Here is a 17,228-nt window from a genome sequence, read left to right as displayed (position 1 = left end):
AGCATAAAGCCCTTCTCCGGAAGCCAAGAAAACATTTTCAATCGATACAGCGCGAAGCTCAGAGAAAAGAAGATTTACAGAATATTAATCACAAAGCAAAGACATCGTCAAAGCATCCTTCTCAACCGATAAAGCGCGAAGCACGGAGAGAAGAAAAGCTACATATTTAACGTCATCACTATTTTGTATTTGACTGTTAATTAGAGGAAACATTGAGATTTGTATCTCTTTTTCATCGAAATCAATAAAATCATTTGCGATCATATTTCATGAATTTCGAAGTAGATCCGTAAAAATTTACTATCGACAAATTTCTGGCACACCTGGTGGGACCATCTCAACCTCTCATCTTTCAGTCAACTGCAAGTAATGATTACTGACACCATTCGTGCTCAGTATGGGGGCATGCCACAATCCTCATTGGTCTACTCCAAACCCTACACTTAACGCATCGAACAAATGCATCTTCCGACAGGATATCAACCACAAAAATTCCAACAGTTCAAAGGAAAAGGCAATTCAAAGCAGTATATTGCCCACTTCATCGAAACTTACAATAACGCTGGTACATTTGGTGATTTCATGGTGAAACAATTCGTTCGCTCCTTCCGTGGCAATGCATTCGATTGGTACACTGATTTGGAACCCAATTCAATAGACAATTGGGATCAACTTGAAAGAGTATTCCTTAGCCGCTTCTATAGCACTAGAAGAATAGTGAGTATGGTGGAACTCGCCGTCGTCAAACAAAATAAGGATGAATTGGTTATCGAGTATATCGAGCTGTGGAGAATCTTTCTTTCAACTGCATGGATCGACTTTCTCAATCTTCTGCTATTGAGATATGTGCTCAAGGGATGCACTAGCAACTCTTTTACATCTTGAAAGGAATCAAGCTACACACTTTCTAAGAGCTAGTTACTCGATCCCACGACATGGAGCAAAGTATAGCCATGCATCATACTCCACGACCAAGCGAGCCTTGAAGACAGGAAAAGAAGGATGACAAGTTCTTCAAAACTAAAGAAGTCTTGTCTACTACCACCAGCAAACCTGTCAAGATCACAGGTAAAAGAAGAGAAGATTAGTCACGAGCTGATTCAACACAAGAAAAAGAAAAAACTTGAAAAACTCTCAAAGAGCTTGAGGCAAAAAAGTACCATTTTCCTGATGCTGACGTCTTGGCATGTTCAAAGAGTTGCTAAAATTAAAGCTCATTGCACTTCTAGTGCCCAAATAACCCAAGGAAGCAGGTCGTGACAATGATCCAAAATATTGGCGCTATCATAGGGTGATTAGTCACCTGATTGAAAAATGTTTCGTCTTCAAAGAGAAGATTATGGACTTAGCACGTCAAGGAAAAATTGAACTTAACTGTGTCGAAAATGTTACTACTTCCAACATGACCTCTGTCACTTTTAGATCTTTTGATCTAATACTCTTGGCAAGTCAGTATGCTACGCAGACTCCATTTCCTCATATCACCAAAGTTTTACCTAAACCATCACAACTCATATCCGTACATTTCGATGTTAAAAAGGCCCATCCCACGTTAGGGGCAAGACCAAATCAAAGAAAAATCATCACATTTCCCACTTCACTTCAACAAGGACCACAATCTCATTCGACTTCAAATTCAAAGTCAGACATCTCAGAGTCTACTTCAATTGATGACGAAAGGTGGACAGTTGTCACCCGTCGAAAAAAACACTCTATATATGTGCCAACTCCTTCTATTTCGAAGCCAAAGAGAAAAAAAAGAAAATCAAAACCAAGTACAGAGTCAAAGAAACAAAAGAGAGCAACAAAGAAGAAGACTTTTTGAGTTTCGCTCGTAGACCCTAAAGACATCCTTCAACAACCGTCCCGTGTGTCGATTACTCTTCTAGAATTTTTACCCAAAAAGCTCTTGAAGAAAGTCTACACGGTGTCATGTCATCAAGTGGAAGTGGAAGTGCTAGAAGATAATATTGATGATAGGTCCAAAGAATATCTTACTACTTCTAATGATGGAGATCAACGACTTGAAAAAAATAATTACACCTCAAAAATAGAAGATTCGCAGGTCGACTTGGATTTGTCCAGTGAATTTCAAAAAGTTCAGCTTACTTCAAAGCAAAACTCAGCTGAATCAAAACAGGAAGTTCAACCTGACATAGATCTACAACCAGACAATATGTGTATGGCCACAATTACCTTCACTGATGAAGATCTCCAATTGGGGTCTCAACCTCATAATAGGCCGCTTTACGCCACAGGTTATGTGAGGGAGAATAAAGTTCAAAGAATTCTTCTAGATTGTGGTTTTGAGGTCAATACCATGCCAATTTGTACCATGAAACAAGTTGGGATCTCGTCGGATCAACTTGCTCGCAGTAAGTTGATGATCCAAGGCTTCAACTTGGATAGTCAGAGAGCTATCGGCATGATAAGAGTCAAGTTTTCTATCGCAGATTTGGAGTCAACAACACTCTTCCATGTGATTGATTGTAAAACTTCATATCACTTGCTTTTCGGTCGACCATGGCTACATCAATGCGTCAAGTATTACCAAGATTGTGTGCAGAAACGTGTAATAGCCGAAGATCAACCGTTTAACAAGGCAGAAACGTATTTTGCAGGTGCAAAATTTTATTTTGGAAGGGACGTCATTTAAGAAGCACTTCCAATTTTGGTTCCTCCTTCTAGTAAGCAAAAATCCGACAAAGGAAAGCATACTATAAATGATGCCGATGAGATTTCTCTTAGTCCTACGCTTCAGAAAGAACGTAGTAAGAAACAAGAACCAGAAACTTGACAGATCAAAGTGGGTCAATCAATGGTGGATGCGTCGTCCACGATTGTGCCAACCCCAATGCTTCGTTACGTGCCACAATCAAGATGAAAACCGGGACAATCACCTTTCAAAGAGATTTCTTCAAAGACTAAACCTTCTATTTCTAAAATCGAATTGGAGACGTTGAAAGAAGAGTTAATCTTTCCGGTTACACCTCTCTAAAAATCATACATAGTAAGGACACTCGTGGAAAACGTTATCTCAACTACGTCAATTACGAAGAACCATGAAGACAACCTTGCAAAAGTAGAGTCCAAAAGTTGGTTCGATCCTAAAACTTCAAAGTTATTTAAGATTGCCGATTATGGAAAAGGTAAACATGTGCGATTGGGTGAACTACCACAAACTGATCAAATTCATGGTTTGACTGCAACACAAGTCAAACTCGTTCGAGCTGGAAAAAGAATTTCATTCACACGAGCAGGGCTAGGGTATACGCCAGAGGCTCCAATCAAAATTTCTAAGATGAAGACAGCTTCTTCACAACATACTACAGTAGAAGTCGTTGATGAGTCTGTAAAAGAAACACCAGTTTCACGAACATCGGTCTTTGATAGAATTGGTGGCCACATATCGATCACGTCGGTATTTGATTGATTATGTGCTTTAAATGATCATCATGATGTACAAATCCATGAACCTCGTGCGTCTGCTCTATCTAGACTTGGACAGAATGTTGGAGTAAAAATACGAAGAGAATCGCGACGTCGACCTAAGCAAAGAAATAAATATGTAAAGCCTAAAGATAATAGTGGCTTGCATAGCACTATTCCATATCGCATGAAATGACAAACGACTTTAGAGGTCTTGATATTAGATGCATTGGTTGTGAAGCAATGCACCATCATCCTCACAAATCAAACGAGCAACAACAAAGCTTCAACTATTGGAACAAACAATTATAAAGATGTCGTTTCGGTAAATCATATTACCATTGAGGAATTCCCTGAAGAAGATTCTACGTCGTCAGATGAAGAACCTGAAAATGCTCCACCGGTCTTTGAAGAAGGCGGACAAGCCACTGTAGACGACTTAAAAGAAATAAATCTTGGGACAATTGAATAGCCACGACCCACATTCGTCAGCACTCTTCTAAACCAGCATGAAGAATCTGAGTACTTCAAGTTGCTACAAGAATACAAAGATGTATTTGCTTGGACTTAAAAAGAAATGCCAGGACTTGACCTGAAGATTGTTGTTCATCAGCTCGTAGTTAAACACGGAGTTCACCTAATAAAATAGGCACAACGTCGTTTTCGACCTGAGTTGATACCACAGATTGAGACAGAGGTCAACAAGTTGATAGAAGCTAGCTTCATCCGAGAAGTAAAGTATCTAACCTGGATTTTCAATATAGTTTCGGTAAGAAAGAAGAATGGACAAATTCGAGTATGTGTCGATTTTCATGACCTGAATAATGCATGTCCAAAAGACGATTTTCCGCTCCCAATCATAGAAATTATAGTGGATGCGACCATAAGACATGAAACTTTATCTTTCATGGATGGATGATCTGGTTACAATCAAATTCGAATGTCACCAAAAGACGAGGAGCTTACAGCCTTTCGTACCCCAAAATGTATATATTGTTACAAAGTGTAAACAACCCATTTTTGCACTCGCCTAATTAATCAACTCGTCAACCCGATCGCAACAATTCCCAATGATGGATGTTTATTCCAATACTTTATTTTGTTACTAGATATGTTTCAGAAATCTGGATGAGGTATCTCGAACTGACAAAACTGTAAAAACCACGCTACGCTAGGAAAATATGACACCAAAAACTTAGAAATCATCATCTTGCAGATAAAAAGAAGCTTTACGATAAAAATCACTAAAAAATGACCAAATTATCAAAATACCCCTAACCTTAAAATATCCCTAGAGCCTACGATACGCTTAGGAAAATCCTTTCGAACACATAAAACAACAAATCGAAATCAAATAAATCATTTCACCAATTTTTACAGATTTTGATAAAATTACGAAAATGCCCATCATAAAGTTCACACCATTTCACACACAAAATTTCATAAATGACACAAAACAATATTTCCATTGAATTCCTTATGAAAAATTAATTCTAAAACATCCCAGAACATAAAAAATCGACTTAAAACGCGAAAAGTCCTCTTTGAGGGCAAAACAGTAATTTCAAAAATTTTATAATTAAAAATTTTAAAATTAATAAATAAAACATTAAATAATTAAAGTGAAACATTAATAAAATTAATTTAAAATTTTGAACAAAAATAATTGATTAATTAGGCTCTCAAGCAAAATTGTTGAGGGTTGCCAAGATATTTCTTCAAGGACCCCTCCATTTGGGGGTCTAAAGAATTAAATATATAATAGAGGGGGGTTTTCCAAAAAATGAAAGTCAATCAAGCAAGACTAAATTCAAGGTATTAAAATCAATCAAGTAAGACTAAAGTCAAAATTAAAGTTAAAATCTTAAAGTCAATCAATTAAGACTAAAGTCAAAATATTAAAGTCAATCAAATAAGACCAAAAATTAAAATCCTAATAGAGTTTTAATTAAATAATAACTCTATTTAATAGAGTTCTAAATAAAATATAACTCTACCTAAAACAATTCTAATGAAAATACAACTCTACCTAAAATAATTCTAACTAAAATACAACTCTTAACTAAAAGAATTCTAATTAAACACTAATTCTATCTAAATCAACCCTTAAAAAAATCTATAAATAGGGGTCCTCACACCCTATTTTCGTATCAAATAATAAACCCTAAGAGAAGTAAGTCAAAAAGCTTCCCTAGCCTCCCATAAACCCTAATTTTGAAGCCCCAACTCCTTACCTAACACCCATACTTCGATTTTAGCTTGAAAAACACCTAGAAACCCTTTAAAAACACCCCAAAATCCATAAATAAATCCGAAAAATCTAGATCTAAGAAAGAGATACCTCGCCTTGGAGATCAGAAATCAAATCCGGAGACAGAACGAAACGAGGAATACTGTACAAGGAGTTACTCTATCAGATCTGAGGGAACAAGAATCGTTGCGTTCAAAGGTAAAATTTCTTTTATTTTATTTTCTATCTAGGTTTTATGTTAGCAATGTAGTCTTATTTGGGATAAGTAGAGACCGGCATTGGCCGGGCGGGGTTGGTGACTAACACCTTCCAACCCTGTAATGTGATCCTCGGACTCAGTTTATTTTTTTAGTAGATTAGTCGTTTTTATCCATGTTGAGTCTATATTCGGTTCCTAGACCGTAATAACTAAGTGGCGACTCCCAAACCTCAAAGGTCAAAAGCGGATCCACGCACCCCGCGGATTGAGGGAGCTTTCACAAAGTTATGTCTTTTGGACTTAAAAATGCTAGTGCCACTTACCAACGAGCTATGCAAAAGATCTTTGATAACATGATACATGACAAAGTTAAATGTTAAGTTGACGACTTAGTAGTAAAGTCCAAGAAAAGGAAAGATCGCTTACAACATCTACGTGATACCTTTGATAGATTGCGACGATATCAGCTCAAGATGAATCCATTAAAATGTGCTTTTGGAGTTATCTCGGGCAAATTTTTGGGATTCGTGGTTCGGCATCGCGGTATTGAAATCAATCGAAACAAGATTGAAGTCATTCAAAAAATGCCGGCACCAAAGAACATTTATGAACTCAAAAATTTACAAGGTTGACTTGTCTAGATTCGTATATTCATTTCAAACTTAGCTGGAAGTTGTCATCCCTTCAGTCGATTGATAGAGAAAGATATATCATTTGAATGAGATGAAGCTTATAAGAATGCTCTGAAAAGTATCAAGGAGTATCTTCTCAAGCCTCTTGTTCTTTCTGCACTAATTCCCAAGAAGCCACTGATTCTCTATATCAGTGTACAAAAAATGTCAATAGTAGCATTGTTGGCTCAAGAAAATATCGAAGGAAAAGAAGGTGTACTTTACTACTTGAGTCGAACTCTTGTTGGAGTAGAAGTAAACTATTCATCCATCGAGAAGACATGTTCAGCACTCATCTTTACCACAAAGAAACTCCGACATTACATGTTATCGCACACAGTTCGACTCACTGCACGAGCTGATCTACTCAAGTACGTCATGACAAGGCCAGTCTTGTCAGAAAGACTAACTAAATGGGTCCTTTTCTTATCAAAATTTGAGATTATTTACATCCCTCAAAAGACTGTAAAAGGACAAGTATTAGCCAACTTTCTTACTAATCATCATATTCCGACTGAATGGGAATTGTCTTACAACTTACTCGACGAAGAAATATTCTCTATTGATATATTTCCAGCTTGGAGAATGTTCTTTGATGGGGTCGCTAGAAAAGATGGAACGGGGGTAGGTATATAATTTTTATCACCCCACTAAATGAAGAATTGCCATTCTCATTTGCCTTTATGAAGCTATGTTCAAATAATATTGCAGAATACCAATCTCTGATCACTGGTTTAGAACTCGAGCTAGAGATGAAGTTACACCAACTCTATGTGTATGGGGAATCGCAACTTGTCATTAACCAACTCTCAACAGAGTATGACGTTCGAAAGCATGAGTTAGTGTCTTATCACTGCTATGCTGTACAACTTGTAAGTCAATTCGAAGACGTCATCATTAGGCATATACCAAGAGTTGAAAATAAGTAGGTTGATGTTTTAGCTAGTCTTGCTGCAAGTTTGGCTATGCCAGAAGGAGAGACAATGAATATCCCTGTCTGTCACAGGTGGGTACTACCTCCTTTGATAGATGAAAATTGTGAGTCTCACGAAGTAAACACCGTCGAAATAGTCGAAGTCAAAGATTGGAGACAACTACTTATTGACTATCTACAGCACGGGAAATTGCCAGATGACCTAAAACCCAAAATTGAAATACGTCGTAAGGCACCTCGATTTTTATATTTCAATGATAAGTTATATCGCCCATCTTTCGACGATATCTGAATGAGATGTCTCGGAGATGATGAAATCTGAGATGCTTTAGAAGAAGCACACTCTGGAGTGTGCAGTTTACATCAGTCAGGGTCGAAACTCCATCATATTCTGAAAAGGATGGGATTCTACTGGCCTACTATGGTGAAAGATTCTTTAAACCATGCAAAAAAGTGTAAAGCTTGCCACTTTCATGGAGATTACATTCGTCAACCACCAGAGCCATTGCATCCTACAATTGCATCTTGGCCCTTTGACGGGTGGAGACTTGATGCCATTGGACCACTTCCAAAATCCTCAAGACAACATCTTTATATCCTTGTCGCAACTGATTACTTTTCTAAGTAAATTGAAGCAGTTCTCCTTCGAGAGGTCAAGAAAGAAACGGTAGTCGACTTCATAAAAAATAAAATCATCTTCCGTTACGGCATTCCACGATATATCATGACAGATAATGAAAAATCTTTTAGCAATACGTTGATGGATCAATTCTGCATGAAGTTTTAACATTAATCAGAGATGTTCTACAATGTATAACGCTGCAGCAAATAGACTCTCCGAAGCCTTCAACAAAACTCTCTGCAAGCTTCTTGAGAAGGTTGTCTCAAAATTGAAAAAAGATTGGCATAAACGAATTGGAGAAGCATTATGGGCATACAGAACCTCATACCGCACCTCCACACAAGCCACACCTTACTAATTGGTTTATGGAGTTGAAGCTATTCTCCCATTGGAATGACAGATACCTTCCTTAAGGATTGCGATCCAAGAAAGTTTGACCTACGATGAGAATGTTAAGTTACGTCTGGCTGAACTTGAAGCATTGGATGAAAAAAGATTTGAAGCACAACAACGGCTAGAATGTTACCAAGCTCGTCTGTCACGTGCATTCAATAAGAAAGTCTGACCACATTCTTTTCAAGTTGGTAATTTAGTTCTCGTTATACAATGACTAATCATCCTCTCACACCGTTCTGGAAAGAAATTTGATCCAAAATGGGATGGGCCTCATGTAGTGAAAGAAGTATACACTAATGGTGCATATCTTCTTGTAACACCAGAAGGATTACGTCTTGGTCCAATTAACAGTAAGTTCCTCAAAAGATACTATGCTTGAAAGAATATTGCTCCCTAGCACGAGCCTAAACTATTTGACAATGCTCTCCAGCACGAGCCTAAACTGTTTGACAATGCTCATTATCGTACGAGCTTAAACTACATGATACTCCTGACCCGCATGAGTTTAAACTATGAATGGTCACAAAAAAAAAGAATTGAGCTCGCTAGATTGAAAACTCGAGAGGGCGATCTAGGCAAAACTTAGAGTATTATCTATCTGAACTACGTTATGATTTGATCCCATTTTGAATATGTAGGCAGCCTGTAAAGTTACTTCAGGTTCAACCACATCAACAAAAAAATAATAATAAGATAATCGTATAAAGAAAGAAGGGTATTTTATTAATTTCGAACGAAATAAACAGTGTTATAATTTCCTAAGTCCTATACAGTAAAAAATAAATAAATAAATGACAAAAAAAGCTTAATATAAAGAAATAAGGTTCCAAAACTTCTTCAAAGACTCTCTTTCTGCTTCATAGGCAGCTATTTCATCATCATCAATGATTGGAGCATTAGATAGGTGAGTACACTCCGCTTCAACAGTAAGTAGAGCATCTTCCTCTTCCTAAACTTGAGTACTAAGAGACTCTCTAGAAGTAGCAACTTGTAGTAGCATTTCTTTGATCTGAGTCAACTCGATTTCTAACTCAACTTCTCGTTTAATCAGTTCAACTTCTTTTTCTTTAACTTCAGTCAGTTGTATACGTAAACTATCCACTGATTGACGTTTTAGCTGAGCTTCATGATCTAAGACAGATAGCTGAAGATCCCTATCATCTCCTGACAAAGATGATAAAGCATTCTCTCGTCTTAAAAAATACGCCTCTACTCCAACTATAAGCGATTCGAAAAAATTCGCAAAAGGCATAGGATCAGTTCTGAAAGCATCCTTGAGAGAAAAGATGATGGCAGACATATGAAGTGATTGTCATTCTCTTAGGTTGGAAAAGCCAATATTGAGCATCAACTCAACTTTAGATTGAAGGAATTCATCACGAGCTCTATGTAATGCTTGTTGAACGCATAAGTCGATGTCACTATCATGCAAAGAAGCTTGTCGAGTTTGGGTAGAAACAGTAAGCATTCCACGTGACTTCGGAACAATCACAGATGAATCAACCAACTTATTAGAAGTAGGTAAAGCCAATGCGGTAGGATCTATAAGTGTAGTTGAAGTTGATGGAGTGCCACGAGAATTTTGATGAGGACATGAAGAAACCTCATCCCCATCACTCTTTGAGGGGTCTTCAGTATCAACCAATTTCGAAAGCCCTTTACTAAGATGATTGACATTCCAAACATCTCCCATACCCGAGAAGGCAAGGAGGACTACAAAATCTTCTAAGACGAACAAATCGGCTATAAAGTGTATATTAGTCGATGATTCTGCGAGAACAATTAAATCACAAAAGATTAAAAAAAAAACATAAAATTTCTAAGAAAGGAAAAAAAATGTGTAAAATTACCTTTCCTAGGAGACACATCATTCTCAGCTTCAGCTTCTTGCTCATCTAGAGTCACACTCGTATCTTTAGGCTCAATATGAGCAATAGGTTTCAAAGAATCCACGGGACTTGATCTATGAACAATTTGTTCTACATCTACCCCAACAATGTTGGCCTATTTCGTCTGAGTAGTCGTTGGCGTTGGTAGTATTTTTTTGAAACGTAATTTCAATCTAGGTTCCGTAATGACATTTTACGTATCATCAATGCGTGTGTATTCTATTCTTCTTTTTCGAGGAGGTTTTTGTGTGGTAAGAAAAGTACGACGTGCCTCACGTTCTTCAACTCATTTTCTTTTATTAAAATTAAAGTTTGGAATGGAGACACTATCTTCAAGAAGACGGAAATCAAGGGCATCCAAGTGAGGTACTACGTCTTGAACCCACCAATCCCTATAACTCTTATCAAATTGCCGGTTCATGTCTTGCACTTTTGGAATAAAAAAGTTAACTCGACTTTTGGTCTGAGTCAAAGACAACCATAAACTGTATAACTCTATCCCATCCACGGATCTTATGAAAGGAATCGAAATTCCAGGGATACTTTGACGAAAGCCTTGTTGACGAGCAAACCTGTGAGGGCTATACATTTCACCTCGCAAACATCTCCATATCAAAATATAACAAATCCAGGACGACAGCTTATCATAAAAGCTTGAACTTCAGAAGCATCATCACCGTCATCAGTCCGTATCCTTCTATGACTTTTTGATGGGTAAATCTCCTCAGGATGCCATTTAAAATTACTAAAATCCATGGTGATGATTAAATCCCTCGCATCTTTAGTACTATCTTCCTAATAAAAGTATGAATTAGAAACACCACCTGTGCGAACCAAATACGGAGGTCCAAAGTCAGCATCAATGCTACCAAATACTCCTTGAGGAAAATGAAGTCCAACCCACCCAAACAAGTAATGAAGGGGACAATAACTCGTGGAAGCATCTACAATTTTCTGTGTTTTCGTACCCCAATAGGTCTGAGTTAGACCTTTGTACAACCTACACAGAAGTGGAGGTACCAAGCTAAACGTAGTACCTCGAGTCATCAATGCTGCTGCCTTGAAAGTACCTGAACGAATAACATCACCATTTTCATAAGGGAGAACAAAATGATACAACCACAAGAAGAGGTATGCAGCTGTCATAGCTTCATCCTCAACATTTTGATTTGCAAGAAAATCAAGCCTGATAAATAGATTTTCTCCCTCTTTACGACCTCCTTTAACCAAAGTAACTCAAGAGGAAAAAGGTCTTCGTAATTTTGTTTTAGGATGCTGATGGCCAGTACGATCAAAGTAAAATGATTTTGCCCTTTCTTTGTACTCTACCGTCAAACGAGGATTAGAAATTCGTTTAGTTTTAGTGTACCAGAAATCAAGCCATTCACTATGGCTAACACAATCACTCCCCTTTTCAAAAATCAGTAAATCATATGTTTTGAACAGATACTGATAAGAAATAGAAAGCCTTGAAACACCGTTGCAACCCATGAGTTTATCAAAACTAGACACCACCTCTTCATAATACTCACCCGTGATAGAAAGTCCAGAAATCTTCTGCATTTCCTATAAAGAAATGCCAACTTCCCCACGACCTGTCACAAAAGTGTTAGTCTCAGGACACCAAAACTCACATAAAACTCAATACATGCCGTTAGGACGACTGTACTCCTTACTAGCTGCAAATATAGCTTCACCAAGGGAAGTTGTTGACTTTTTTGTTTACAGTTTGTGGCTCACATCCAAGCTCCAGTCCCAAAAATCATTGAGATATCGAATGTCGTCTCGAAGTTCAATATCTGAACCCCATCGAGTAAAACGTTGCATAATTTTCTACACCAAAATAACCTGTGGACAATTACGAGTTTGGTAATGATGTAAAGGATGACATAAAGATGGATGACGCTCTGTATCAATCTCATCTCCAGGGAGTAAGTCAGTTGTTGGAGGATACTCACTTAAAGCTATCATATCAAGTGATGTGTCTCTTTCTGTATCTTACGCCTTCAAAGGACTGGTCATCGGTGTGTACACAACAAGCTTCAACTCCACAGATGAAATGTTCCCTCTTTTTGAACGATCGATTATCATAACATAGGGAAAACAAAGTCATTTTCCCTTTTAAGAAGGATCATCTACCCAACCTTCACTCGATAAGTTCCGCTTGGAAAATGGTTCTTATTCTTTAAACCTTTGGAAAGAATATCTCTAACCATCTCTGTGAAAAAAAAGGAGACCAAATACACTTATTAAAAAAAGAAGTAACATGTCTCATTAAGTATTAGGGTCACATTGATTAGAGATACATAAGAGTATGAATTAAAAAAAAAAAAGAAATCATCATGCTCAATAATGCTCTAGTTTTAAAGATTGACCAAACGGCTGGACAAATGATTTGTCGCATGATTTTTCTAACCAATTAACGTTTGTCAGCCAATTGACGTTATGATGCTACTAGCCAGTCGAGGTTGTGTAATCTTAAGCATTACTGATGAACAACTACTTTAAAGATTAGTCAACCGGCTGGACAAATGATTCGTCGTATGATTTTTTTTAACCAGTTGACGTTTGTTAGCCAATTAACGTTATGATGCTGCTAGTCGATTAAAGTTGTGTACTCTTAAGCATTACTGATGAACAACTACTTTAAAGATTGACTAACTAACTGGACAAATGATTCGTCACATGATTTTCTAACCAATTAACGTTTATCAGTCAATTGACGTTATGATATTGCTAGCTAGTCGATGTTGTGCAATCTTAAGCATTACTGATGAACAACTACTTTAAAGATTGGCTAACCAACTGAACAAATGATTCGTAGCATGATTTTTTTTTAACTAGTTGACGTTTGTCAGCCAATTAACGTTATGATGCTGCTAGTCAGTTGAGGTTATGTACTCTTAAGCATTATTGATGAACTACTACTTTAAAGATTGGCCAACCAGCTGGACAAATGATTCGTCGCATGATTTTCTAACCAGTTGACTTTTGTCAGCCAATTAACATTATGACGCTGCTAGTTAATTGACGTTGTGTACTCTTCAGCATTACTGATGAACAACTGCTTTAAAGATTGGCCAACCGGCTGAACATATGATTCGTCGCATGATTTTTTTTTCTAACCAGTTGACGTTTGTCAACCATTTGACGTTGTGATGTTGTTAGCTAGTTGACGTGTGTCAGCCAATTGACATCATCCACTCCTAAGCATTACTGATAAACAGTTACTTTAGAGATTAACCAACTAGCTGGACAAATAGTTCGTCGTATAGATTTTCTATGTGCATAAAGCTTGTGTACCACGATTCTTTTAACCAGTTAACGTTTGTCAGCCAGTTGACGTCATCCACTCCTAAGCATTATTGATAAATAATTGCTTTAGACGTTAGCCGATTAGCTAGACAAATAATTCGTCGTATGGATCTTCTACGTGCATAAAACTTGCGTACCACGATTCTTTTAGCCAGTTGACATCATCCACTCCTAAGCATTACTGATAAACAGTTGCTTGAGAAAGTTAGCCAACTAGCTGGACAAATAGTTCGTCGCATGGATCTTCTACATATACAAATCTTGTGCCATTTGATTCTTCTAACAAGTTGACGTTGTCACCTCCTAAGCGTTACTGATGAACAGTTGCGCTAGAGGTTAGCCAACTAGCTAGGCAAATGGTTCATCGCATGGTTTTTTTTCCTACGAGTACATCGTTTATCACGCAACTCTTTTAACAAATCAACAATATTCGCCCCAAATATGATTAACAAATATAGTCAGTTAGTGAACAAAAACAGTTCATAATATCTTGATCAACGTACCCTATTGCAAATCATTGTTTACAAGAATAAATAGTTTTTTTTGTTAAGTTTGGGAGGTTACCTTTATTTTGATAGTGACAGTGACTGAAGCTCTTAGTTGTAGAGATTAGATAATCAGAATTAGAGCTACTAGTTTATGAGATAAAATTTATACACCCCTTAAAAAAGGGGGGATGTATGTTAAGCATTTGATCAAGCAAGATTGGAAAAGAAAGTTAGTCATCAAGAATTATACCATGTGAAAAATTCCAATCATCTGTTCATCCACTGGGCTCGAGAAAATAAAAATAAACAAATAAATAAAAATGTGTGACCTTTCATATTACTAGAGGATTGCTATAATTTCTTGGAATCATGAAGGATGATGGTCAATTCAAAATTTTCACAAATTGACTTTCTTAAGATCATCAGACAAGAAGGTTACATCATCTACGTTCGTGATTTATGCTCATGCACCTCTTTCCTTTGTCATCACATTCTAGAGATAAATATGTGGATTAGGTACAGGGGTTGAATAAATTACGGTATTTTGTGATTTTGCAATATGTGCATCTAGTGGGGAATAGTGGATGCTTGCTCAAAGAAGGAGACAACAAAAACCAATTAAAGCTTATCAATCTATAAGTTATGAACCATTATGACGACTAAAAGAATATGAAAAAAAAAATCTGTTTTGGGCTTCATTCAAGGTTTTCAGGATGGACATAACTCCTAGATTTAAAGTGATAGTCGAACTCAACAACCCTTGGTAGGATTTGAGATTTTACTTTCTTAGCAAGGGTAGCATGGCTCAAAGATGGCATAGCCCTGTTCTAGTTTCCATATACAGTAAAATCAAAATTGGAAAATAGAAAATAACAAGAAAGGGACATATCTACGACAACAATGGAGGCACGATGGTGTGGCGTACTCTCTTCTTGGATTAAAAAATAAGAGAAGAATATGGATTATATATATATATATATATATATATATATATATATATATATATATATATATATATATATATATGGGTCAGGTTCAAATGACAACCATTTCAACACACATATAGACAACGTGTTTTGTCTTATATGGACAAAAATGTTTGGAATGGGCTGATTTTTTGTGAGGATGATCTCTATGGTGAGGAGATCATCCTTGCCAAAAATCAGCTCATTATGAAACTTCTAGACCATCCAATTTTTGTTGAAAAATTATAGACCGTCCAATTTTTGTAAATCAATTTTGATGGGGTTACAAGTTTTGGAATGGGATGATTTTTTGCCAGGATGATCCCCTCATCACAGAGATCATCCTCACAAAAAATCAGCCCATTCCAAACATTTTTGCCCATATGAGACAAACACGTTGTCTATATGTGTGTCACAATGTGTGTCGCAGGACCCGACCATATATATATATATATATATATATATATATATAATACCCATGGTTCTTCAAATCCAGCAAAAAAATATATATACATAATACCTTTATTTTTTGTAGTCGTCTAAAGAAAGAATGAGACTCGTGGTTCGTCCTCTGTGTTCGCGATCAAACCAGCAAAAAGGTTAATAAACAGACAAAAAAAATGGGAGAGAAGAAGAAACGAAGCATACCTGTAACACTTCCCTTCAAAACAGCAATGATGTGCTACAAATCGCAAACCCACGGTAGCCGAACGCTCTATTTATAAAAGAAGTGATAGAAGCCCTTCGTGAACACGCTGTTGTAGATTGGATATAAATAAAAAAATCAGATCTGTTTTTTTAATTTGTTGTGGGGCTAAATAGAGAAGGGAAGAGGGCGTGTTTGTTTATCAGATGAACATATTCGATTTAAACAGGAAAAGGCTGCACATATCCAGCAATAAAATCCAATTTACTTTTAAATTCTTACCTCTAAATCGCCTGAAATTGATAAACCGAGATGGTTCTTTTGAAAGCAATCGCAGCCCAACCGAGTTTTAAGATGTCGAAGAAGAAATCGCATGATTCTGAAATTGTAAAGAACGGTTAAATTTCTGATAAAGACGAGTTTTTCTTTCTTTCTTTTTGAAGAATATTCTCAACAGAGAGAGGGGTGTTCTTCTTCTTTAAATCAAAATCAAGATCAAATAAAATCGCTAACAATCTGAGATCTCTTGAAAATGACCTCTTCTCATCAACATCAGGAAAGGTTAAAAATCAAAAGAACAAACATGTTAAATCGTCAATTTTATCTATGTTTCGCTTCTACAAGCACTATGTTCTTATGGGCTCTGTTCTTGATTAAGCTTCGTCGATTCAGGAATTAAATACTCCATGGCTTCATGGGGTGATGATTAAATAATAATAAATAAATAAAAGAAGAGAAAAAGAGGAGGGTACCTGTGGGCACGTAGCAGTCCAAGAATCAATACTCCAAGTCACTGCAAATCTCATTGGATCTATTTGTAGAAGAAAGGGTTCTTTTTGGACACGGTTTGGGGGGCAGAAACGAGAAGAAGAAGAGAAGAAAAGAAAGTTGGAACGGAATATTTGACCATGGTTCGTCGAAATCGACGGAAGGGGTGGAGGGACTTCACCAAACTCGTTGGACCTGTTTGTAGAAGAAGCAATTCTTCTTGGACACGGCGGGGGGGCAGATACGTGAAGAAGAAGTGAAGAAAAGAAAGTTGAGAGGGAGTAGACGACCAAGGTTAGCCGAAGTCGATGGTTTGATCGATTTGGAATCTACAAAGTTCCCCTTCCATGGCTGAAATCTGGAACGAAGAGAGTAAAAAATAAGGAGAATTGGGGGTTTTAGTTTGAATACAATTTATATCAGCACTCCAACTGTTTTGTATACAAAACCATCGCCTATTATTCCTTAAAAAAATAATAATAAATAAATGAATAAATAAAGTCTTTGAAAATATTTTTCATAACAAGAGAAGTTTTGAAAATATTTTCTAAAAAAAATGATAATGAAAATATTTTCATAAATTTCATTGTGTTTTAAAGATATTTTCGCAAAGAAATTTGAAAAACAAATTGCAAAAAATATATATATATATACT

At 36.7% G+C, this 17,228-nt stretch overlaps 1 long non-coding RNA gene across 6 annotated transcripts in view; it reads right to left on the bottom strand.

The window, feature by feature from the left end:
* LOC147382651 (uncharacterized) overlaps positions 1 to 16,976 on the bottom strand; it is a 39,113-nt gene extending 22,137 nt beyond the window's left edge. Inside the window, exons 1-6 of one of the 6 annotated variants that reach the window (XR_015173300.1) lie at positions 16,558 to 16,974; positions 16,088 to 16,184; positions 15,808 to 15,914; positions 15,680 to 15,730; positions 12,068 to 12,609; positions 11,924 to 11,986 (exon numbers count right to left, since the gene is read on the bottom strand). This is a non-coding gene — a long non-coding RNA (uncharacterized LOC147382651). Of the gene's footprint in view, positions 1 to 11,923; positions 12,610 to 15,679; positions 15,731 to 15,807; positions 15,915 to 16,087; positions 16,185 to 16,557 lie in introns of all 6 variants that reach the window. The other 5 variants (XR_015173299.1, XR_015173304.1, XR_015173298.1 and 2 more) reach the window with 5 other exon arrangements.
* Between the last annotated feature and the right edge of the window lie 252 nt (positions 16,977 to 17,228).

This window comes from Akebia trifoliata, chromosome 16 (assembly GCF_017979445.1).
Source record: "Akebia trifoliata isolate Shusen 1 chromosome 16, ASM1797944v1, whole genome shotgun sequence".
Classification (NCBI taxonomy): Eukaryota; Viridiplantae; Streptophyta; class Magnoliopsida; order Ranunculales; family Lardizabalaceae; genus Akebia; species Akebia trifoliata.
Note: the sequence above shows the minus strand (reverse complement) of the source record. Positions and strands in the feature narration are given on the sequence as shown.